Source organism: Oncorhynchus kisutch, linkage group LG6 (genome assembly GCF_002021735.2).
Source record: "Oncorhynchus kisutch isolate 150728-3 linkage group LG6, Okis_V2, whole genome shotgun sequence".
Taxonomy (NCBI): Eukaryota; Metazoa; Chordata; class Actinopteri; order Salmoniformes; family Salmonidae; genus Oncorhynchus; species Oncorhynchus kisutch.
In genome coordinates, this window is record NC_034179.2 from 3554432 (window position 1) to 3562987 (window position 8556).

Consider the following 8556-nt stretch of genomic DNA (forward strand, 5'->3'; position numbering starts at 1 on the left):
GTATCTTAACCATTGGTTTGGGTTCCCGGGGACCGATGTACTAGTATCTTAACCATTGGTTTGGGCTCCCGGGGACCGATGTACTGGTATCTTAAGCATTGGTTTGGGCTCCCGGGGACCGATGTACTGGTATCTTAACCATTGGTTTGGGCTCCCGGGGACCGATGTACTAGTATCTTAACCATTGGTTTGGGCTCCCGGGGACCGATGTACTAGTATCTTAACCATTGGTTTGGGCTCCCGGGAACCGATTTACTAGTATCTTAACCATTGGTTTAGGCTCCCGGGGACCGATGTACTAGTATCTTAACCATTGGTTTGGGTTCCCGGGGACCGATGTACTAGTATCTTAACCATTGGTTTGGGCTCCCGGGGACCGATATACTAGTATCTTAACCATTGGTTTGGGCTCCCGGGGGCCGATGTACTAGTATCTTAACCATTTGAACTGTGGGAGAATCGTTACACCTCTTATTATTAAGTGATGAATTAAAACCTGAAACGGAATTTCTGTAAATTGAATTGGCTATAATGTGAAATCATAGTAGTGACAAACTACAGTTAGGTTTACACGTTTGGACAGTGCAGTACAATACAGCACAGTATTTCATATTTTATTGGGATCCTCAATTACAGTCTTCCTGGGGTCCAAACAGGAAACAAGACAACAAATAAAAATACCTAATAATACACATAACAAACAGCACATCATTTCCTGCCTCTGCCTCCCACTTCAGAAACAGGACATGGTTCCTGTTCTACGAGCCGTTCCAGCTCCCACAAGTCAATGCTTCATGCAAGGCCCCCCATCTACACATATATCACATTGTCTGCGTGTCTCTTCAAGTCAAGGCTTGTGCACAAGGCCACCCACCCACATAATAAAGAGTAAATTACAACACAAACATGGCCGTGTCTCTTCACAGTCCTGTTCTGTGCAGTAAGGTGTTATTTTATCAGGGTTTTTTATCTGGTTTTATTGCTATCTTGAGCTACCTCGTTCAGCAGGGAGTTCCATGTAGTCATGACTCTATTTAATACTGTGTGTTTCCCAGCCAATGCTTTTAGTTTTTTGAGATATTTAGCAACAGACTATTGCTAGTTTATTACCCAGAACTGTAGAGTAGAGCACAGTTCAGTACTGTAGAGTAGAGCACAGTTCAGTACTGTAGAGTAGAGCACAGTTTAGTACTGTAGAGTAGAGCACAGTTCAGTACTGTAGAGTAGAGTACAGTACAGTTCAGTACTGTAGAGTAGAGCACAGTTCAGTACTGTAGAGTAGAGCACAGTTCAGTACTGTAGAGTAGAGCACAGTTCAGTACTGTAGAGTAGAGCACAGTTCAGTACTGTAGAGTAGAGTAGAGCACAGGTCAGTACTGTAGAGTAAAGCACAGTTCAGTACTGTAGAGTAGAGCACAGTTCAGTACTGTAGAGTAGAGCACCGTTCAGTACTGTAGAGTAGAGCACCGTTCAGTACTGTAGAGTAGAGCACAGTTCAGTACTGTAGAGTAGAGCACAGTTCAGTACTGTAGAGTAGAGCACAGTTCAGTACTGTAGAGTAGAGCACAGGTCAGTACTGTAGAGTAGAGCACAGTTCAGTACTGTAGAGTAGAGCACAGTTCAGTACTGTAGAGTAGAGCACAGTTCAGTACTGTAGAGTAGAGCACAGGTCAGTACTGTAGAGTAGAGCACAGTTCAGTACTGTAGAGTAAAGAAACTGAACTATACTCTACTGTAGAGTAGAGCACAGTTCAGTACTGTAGAGTAGAGCACAGTTCAGTACTGTAGAGTAGAGTAGAGCACAGGTCAGTACTGTAGAGTAGAGAAACTGAACTATACTCTACTGTAGAGTAGAGCACAGTTCAGTACTGTAGAGTAAAGAAACTGAACTATACTCTACTGTAGAGTAGAGCACAGTTCAGTACTGTAGAGTAAAGAAACTGAACTATACTCTACTGTAGAGTAGAGCACAGTTCAGTACTGTAGAGTAAAGAAACTGAACTATACTCTACTGTAGAGTAGAGCACAGTTCAGTACTGTAGAGTAAAGAAACTGAACTATACTCTACTGTAGAGTAGAGCACAGTTCAGTACTGTAGAGTAAAGAAACTGAACTATACTCTACTGTAGAGTAGAGCACAGTTCAGTACTGTAGAGTAAAGAAACTGAACTATACTCTACTGTAGAGTAGAGTAAAGCACAGGTGGTGTATATTATCACAAACAAAGTCCTAGGGGAGTGAATTGATGTTAACTTCAGCTGTCAGCTAGCGAGTTAAGTTAGCCTACAAAACGGGAAGCTACTGGTATTTTCTTTCATTGTAAAGTGTTGTAAAGCCTGTATGGACATTGTTTTACGAACAGTAATTCAGTTTAAAAAAATGTCTACATGCTGTGTCGCATTATTTAAATGTGTTAACTTGTGTGCATCATGACTGGGGAGCTGACATGATGGAGCCAACACTTCCAGTGGAGGCTAGCAGTGACTTAGTGAAGCTAACATGATGCAGCCAACACTTCCAGTGCAGGCTAGCAGTGACTTAGTGAAGCTAACATGATGCAGCCAACACTTCCAGTGGAGGCTAGCAGTGACTTAGTGAAGCTAACATGATGCAGCCAACACTTCCAGTGGAGGCTAGCAGTGACTTAGTGAAGCTAACATGATGCAGCCAACACTTCCAGTGGAGACTAGCAGTGACTTAGTGAAGCTAACATGATGGAGCCAACACTTCCAGTGGAGGCTAGCAGTGACTTAGTGAAGCTAACATGATGCAGCCAACACTTCCAGTGGAGGCTAGCAGTGACTTAGTGAAGCTAACATGATGCAGCCAACACTTCCAGTGGAGGCTAGCAGTGACTTAGTGAAGCTAACATGATGCAGCCAACACTTCCAGTGCAGGCTAGCAGTGACTTAGTGAAGCTAACATGATGCAGCCAACACTTCCAGTGGAGGCTAGCAGTGACTTAGTGAAGCTAACATGATGCAGCCAATACTTCCAGTGCAGGCTAGCAGTGACTTAGTGAAGCTAACATGATGCAGCCAATACTTCCAGTGCAGGCTAGCAGTGACTTAGTGAAGCTAACATGATGCAGCCAACACTTCCAGTGGAGGCTAGCAGTGACTTAGTGAAGCTAACATGATGCAGCCAACACTTCCAGTGCAGGCTAGCAGTGACTTAGTGAAGCTAACATGATGCAGCCAACACTTCCAGTGGAGGCTAGCAGTGACTTAGTGAAGCTAACATGATGGAGCCAACACTTCCAGTGGAGGCTAGCAGTGACTTAGTGAAGCTAACATGATGCAGCCAACACTTCCAGTGGAGGCTAGCAGTGACTTAGTGAAGCTAACATGATGCAGCCAACACTTCCAGTGCAGGCTAGCAGTGAGTACGTGGTGTTGTTTCATTTAATTTTTTGTGGAGGGGAGCATTCATTTTCAAAAGCATAATTCTGTTACTGTGGAATTGCCATACACCCATAAGAGAGTTCCAAACCTCTCTGCCAATTACAGCTTGTTTTCTGTTTAGCCCTTCCCACTCAAGCCCCTCCCAGACAGTCATAGTTTAATTGTAGATTGAAAAATTGATATTTTCTAAGAAACATTTTTTTTTTTACCATTTTAATTGAAAATCAATCAAATGTATTTATAAAGGCCTTTTTACATCACATGATGTAACAAACAGAGTAAGGTCCTTAATTGTTGCCCAGAAATGATTTGATATTGAGATAGAAACGGCTGAATTGGCCAATTTTAAAGGCGCTTAGTTCAGTCTGAATTAAATGTGCTTAGTTCAGTCTGAACGGTGTTTATATGTGCTTAGTTCAGTCTGAACGGTGTTTATATGTGCTTAGTTCAGTCTGAACGGTGTTTATATGTGCTTAGTTCAGTCTGAATTAAATGTGCTTAGTTCAGTCTGAAAGGTTTGTTGTTTTGGAGGGGGTTCAGTCTGAAAGGGTTGTTGTTTTGGAGGGGGTTCAGTCTGAAAGGGTTGTTGTTTTGGAGGGGGTTCAGTCTGAAAGGGTTGTTGTTTTGGAGGGGGTTCAGTCTGAAAGGGTTGTTGTTTTGGAGGGGGTTCAGTCTGAAAGGGTTGTTGTTTTGGAGGGGGTTCAGTCTGAAAGGGTTGTTGTTTTGGAGGGGGTTCAGTCTGAAAGGGTTGTTGTTTTGGAGGGGGTTCAGACTTTATTTTCTTGGAATACAGCTGCATGCATTTCTAAATGCTGACTGACTGCTGTGTTGAGAATGTACCTGTATAATTTGACACTAATAACAGTGTTTTAGATATAGACTTAACCTACGGCAGTAGTTTATTGTAGTTTATCTGTGTCGATGTGTTGTAGCCTATAGGCAGTGTGTTCCCGACATTCCAAAGTATCCAACCTAAAGAAAGAAGTTGCCAACTGGGGGGGGGGGGGGGGTTTAGTCACTATATGAATCGCCAGCTGGAGCTTATAGAACACAATGTTGTAGCCTAGAGCTTGTCCAGCCTTCACTGAGTAATACACAGCACAATGCACATTCATTACTAATCTAGCCAATTAGAAGAAACTACTGAACACTACAAGACATCATGAATTCACCCTCCACACTGAAAATGAGGCTGTCTATGTGTGTGTGTGTACAAATGCATGAATGTGTAACATGGGGAGCAACATCTACACATTCTCAGGCTATCCATCCATAGGAGCTGTCGGTAGCTGAAGTATATACCTATATATAGTAAACTACTGTTGACCAGGGCCCTTAGGAAATGACACAGTGTGATGATGTGCCCATGTGAAGTCACTGGCCAGATACATTAGCTGATCCAATAGAGCTGAGTGAATTCAATCTCTTTTGATGGGGGGGATTTCCACGTTGTTGTTGAAAATCACCAGCATCGACACACATCAATATCATAATAGGCCTGATGTGTACCTCAACACCAACTAAAAGGGCCACAGCCCGTAGGGCATCGTGTGCAATCAGATTGGGGTAAAGATGATCGGGAGATCACACATCAGGATCTTAGAGTAGGAGTGCTGATCTAGGATCAGGTCTCACTTGTTCATGTATTCATTATTATCCTAAAATCAGCACTGCTCCTAAACCGGACAACGAGGGGGGGGAAAGGCGACAAAAACAACTAGGCTGCATCACCATGTCCCCGCTAATGGCGAACATATTATGTCTGTTTAGGATGTATAGGCTCTCACACAACTCGGGATGTAAAAGTCAACACGACGACGGTGTGGTAATGAGACAGCCATCACCTCACGGTCCTAAATGACTTCCAGAGGCAGGTGTTTGAGTCCACGGCTCCTCGCTGGTCAAAATGACCCTCTGAGGACCATGCCAGTAGTAGCCTGTCCTCCATCCACAACGTGTGGCTTCCCTCTCCAGGTTTGACCATTGAAACAAAGTGACGCTGTAGTGAAACACTGGCTACATGTAACGGGCTGACAGAAACACGCTGCCACTCCAGACATGTCAAAACCACTTGTCCATTACAGCAGGAGCCTATCGACCGTGGACGATGTCAGCAACAATAGACAACAGTTGAATTGTCGAATAGCAACCATTCCGCGTATTTCTCACCCGTGGGTCAATGTGCAACCGACTGCATCACGGACAACTTACCGTGTGATTAAAGTATATTCCAAAGGAAGTGCAAATCCATCAAAGGGAAAGGAAAGACAGGACAAAGTCATGCTACTCCATCGTATTGTCCGAGTGCTCCAGCGTTTACTTTGAGACGGGTGATCAGAAGGAGAGGACGTGAAGGGGATGCTGTGAATCGGAGGCGGGGACAAGGCGTGTTTTTACCACTGAGAACCCACTCAGGCGTTATAATGAGCTTTCATACAGCGTCCCCGCGATCAACGGGGACTGACGTCTCGTCCACCCCGAGTCTTTATTTTTAACTAATTGTTTTTTTTGGCGGAGTCACAACCCGTGTATCACCTGTACACCTGTCAGTTTACTGACTACTTGGCGAGAAGGGATGAATCCACCACCAGCCCAAGCCAATAGCATAGAACCTCAAATACTCTACTATTAGTCCAATCTCCAAACATAATTGTCACAATTTCTTGACTATAATATCATAAGGAAGGCAGTGAGCAGGTCTCGAACCCTCGATCTTCTAGCCTAAAGTCCAGCGCGCTATCGACTGTACCTTAAAGTCATGCTCAAGCGGTAGAGTCGATATCTGCGCTTATAAACCCAGGGATCGTTACAATATAAACTGTGATGGTTTATACTACAAAACGAACTTTGATGGCTTGAAATGTTGAGGGTACTCAATAGCTTTTTTTTCTCTCGTTTTTATATCAAAATATTGTCCACCATACACTTCTGCCCATGTGTAGTTATCCCGGGGAGGAGGTTGTATCAAAGGTAACCTAATGTCGCATTAAATAAAAGGCATGTAATACCTTCTGGTCCGGGTTGCTCTTCGACCAATCCAATAAACGTGGAGGAGGAGTTAAGATTGAGTACCTCCTTGTTATTAACGGACACACTCTTTTCACGCCACTTCGATACAAAGTGATTTTCATAGCAGGTTAGGAGTGCATTTTTTTGCCAACACTAACTTTTTCCCCTAACCTTAAACTCAGTCTCCTAACCTGCTATTTTAATTCTCCTAACCTGCTCCGTAAATTCTCCTAACCTGCTCCGTAAATTCTCCTAACCTGCTACGAAGAAGTCGCTTCAATATATAAGTGACATAAAAATGGTCCAAAAGCGGAAGTCACATCACAGGCTCGCTGAAAACCTGATGTTGTGACCCTGCTGTATATTGAGGTACCCAGTTAGTAAAAGGACTCAGGCTCAGCTGGGGCCCGCAACATTTGTTTTTCTGTCCCAGTATATGCCTGGCCCAAAGCTGGCCCACACACTGCAGACCGATCAGATTGAAAAGGAGCAGCCCAGCTCTGACCTACATACCGCACAAAGGTACAGCTGAGTTCCCGCCAGGTCCCCGGTCCAGAGGTGGGCTAGATGCTGAGTTCCCGCCAGGTCCCCGGTCCAGAGGTGGGCTAGATGCTGAGTTCCCGCCAGGTCCCCGGTCCAGAGGTGGGCTAGATGCTGAGTTCCCGCCAGGTCCCCGGTCCAGAGGTGGGCTAGATGCTGAGTTCCCGCCAGGTCCCCGGTCCAGAGGTGGGCTAGATGCTGAGTTCCCGCCAGGTCCCCGGTCCAGAGGTGGGCTAGATGCTGAGTTCCCGCCAGGTCCCCGGTCCAGAGGTGGGCTAGATGCTGAGTTCCCGCCAGGTCCCCGGTCCAGAGGTGGTCTAGATGCTGAGTTCCCGCCAGGTCCCCGGTCCAGAGGTGGTCTAGATGCTGAGTTCCCGCCAGGTCCCCGGTCCAGAGGTGGGCTAGATGCTGAGTTCCCGCCAGGTCCCCGGTCCAGAGGTGGGCTAGATGCTGAGTTCCCGCCAGGTCCCCGGTCCAGAGGTGGGCTAGATGCTGAGTTCCCGCCAGGTCCCCGGTCCAGAGGTGGGCTAGATGCTGAGTTCCCGCCAGGTCCCCGGTCCAGAGGTGGGCTAGATGCTGAGTTCCCGCCAGGTCCCCAGTCCAGAGGTGGGCTAGATGCTGAGTTCCCGCCAGGTCCCCGGTCCAGAGGTGGGCCAGATGCTGAGTTCCCGCCAGGTCCCCGGTCCAGAGGTGGGCTAGATGCTGAGTTCCCGCCAGGTCCCCAGTCCAGAGGTGGGCTAGATGCTGAGTTCCCGCCAGGTCCCCGGTCCAGAGGTGGGCCAGATGCTGAGTTCCCGCCAGGTCCCCGGTCCAGAGGTGGGCCAGATGCTGAGTTCCCGCCAGGTCCCAGGTCCAGAGGTGGGCCAGATGCTGAGTTCCCACCAGGTCCCCAGTCCAGAGGTGGGCTAGATGCTTAGTTCCCGCCAGGTCCCAGGTCCAGAGGTGGGCTAGATGCTGAGTTCCCGCCAGGTCCCCGGTCCAGAGGTGGGCTAGATGCTGAGTTCCCGCCAGGTCCCCGGTCCAGAGGTGGGCCAGATGCTGAGTTCCCGCCAGGTCCCAGGTCCAGAGGTGGGCCAGATGCTGAGTTCCCACCAGGTCCCCAGTCCAGAGGTGGGCTAGATGCTTAGTTCCCGCCAGGTCCCAGGTCCAGAGGTGGGCTAGATGCTGAGTTCCCGCCAGGTCCCCGGTCCAGAGGTGGGCTAGATGCTGAGTTCCCGCCAGGTCCCCGGTCCAGAGGTGGGCCAGATGCTGAGTTCCCGCCAGGTCCCAGGTCCAGAGGTGGGCCAGATGCTGAGTTACCGCCAGGTCCCCGGTCCAGAGGTGGGCCAGATGCTGAGTTCCCGCCAGGTCCCCGGTCCAGAGGTGGGCCAGATGCTGAGTTCCCGCCAGGTCCAGAGGTGGGCCAGATGCTGAGTTCCCACCAGGTCCCCAGTCCAGAGGTGGGCTAGATGCTTAGTTCCCGCCAGGTCCCAGGTCCAGAGGTGGGCTAGATGCTGAGTTCCCGCCAGGTCCCCGGTCCAGAGGTGGGCCAGATGCTGAGTTCCCGCCAGGTCCCCGGTCCAGAGGTGGGCCAGATGCTGAGTTCCCGCCAGGTCCCCAGTCT

At 48.1% G+C, this 8556-nt stretch overlaps 1 protein-coding gene across 2 annotated transcripts in view; it reads right to left on the reverse strand.

Moving 5' to 3' along the window:
• The window catches only part of LOC109883433 (phospholipid phosphatase-related protein type 1), a 154536-nt gene extending 148719 nt beyond the window's left edge, over positions 1-5817 (reverse strand). Inside the window, exon 1 of one of the 2 annotated variants that reach the window (XM_031826008.1) lies at positions 5616-5808. The gene's annotated coding sequence lies outside the window, so the exon portion shown is untranslated. Of the gene's footprint in view, positions 1-5615 lie in introns of both variants that reach the window. The other variant, XM_031826007.1, reaches the window with a different exon arrangement.
• Positions 5818-8556: the final 2739 nt, after the last annotated feature.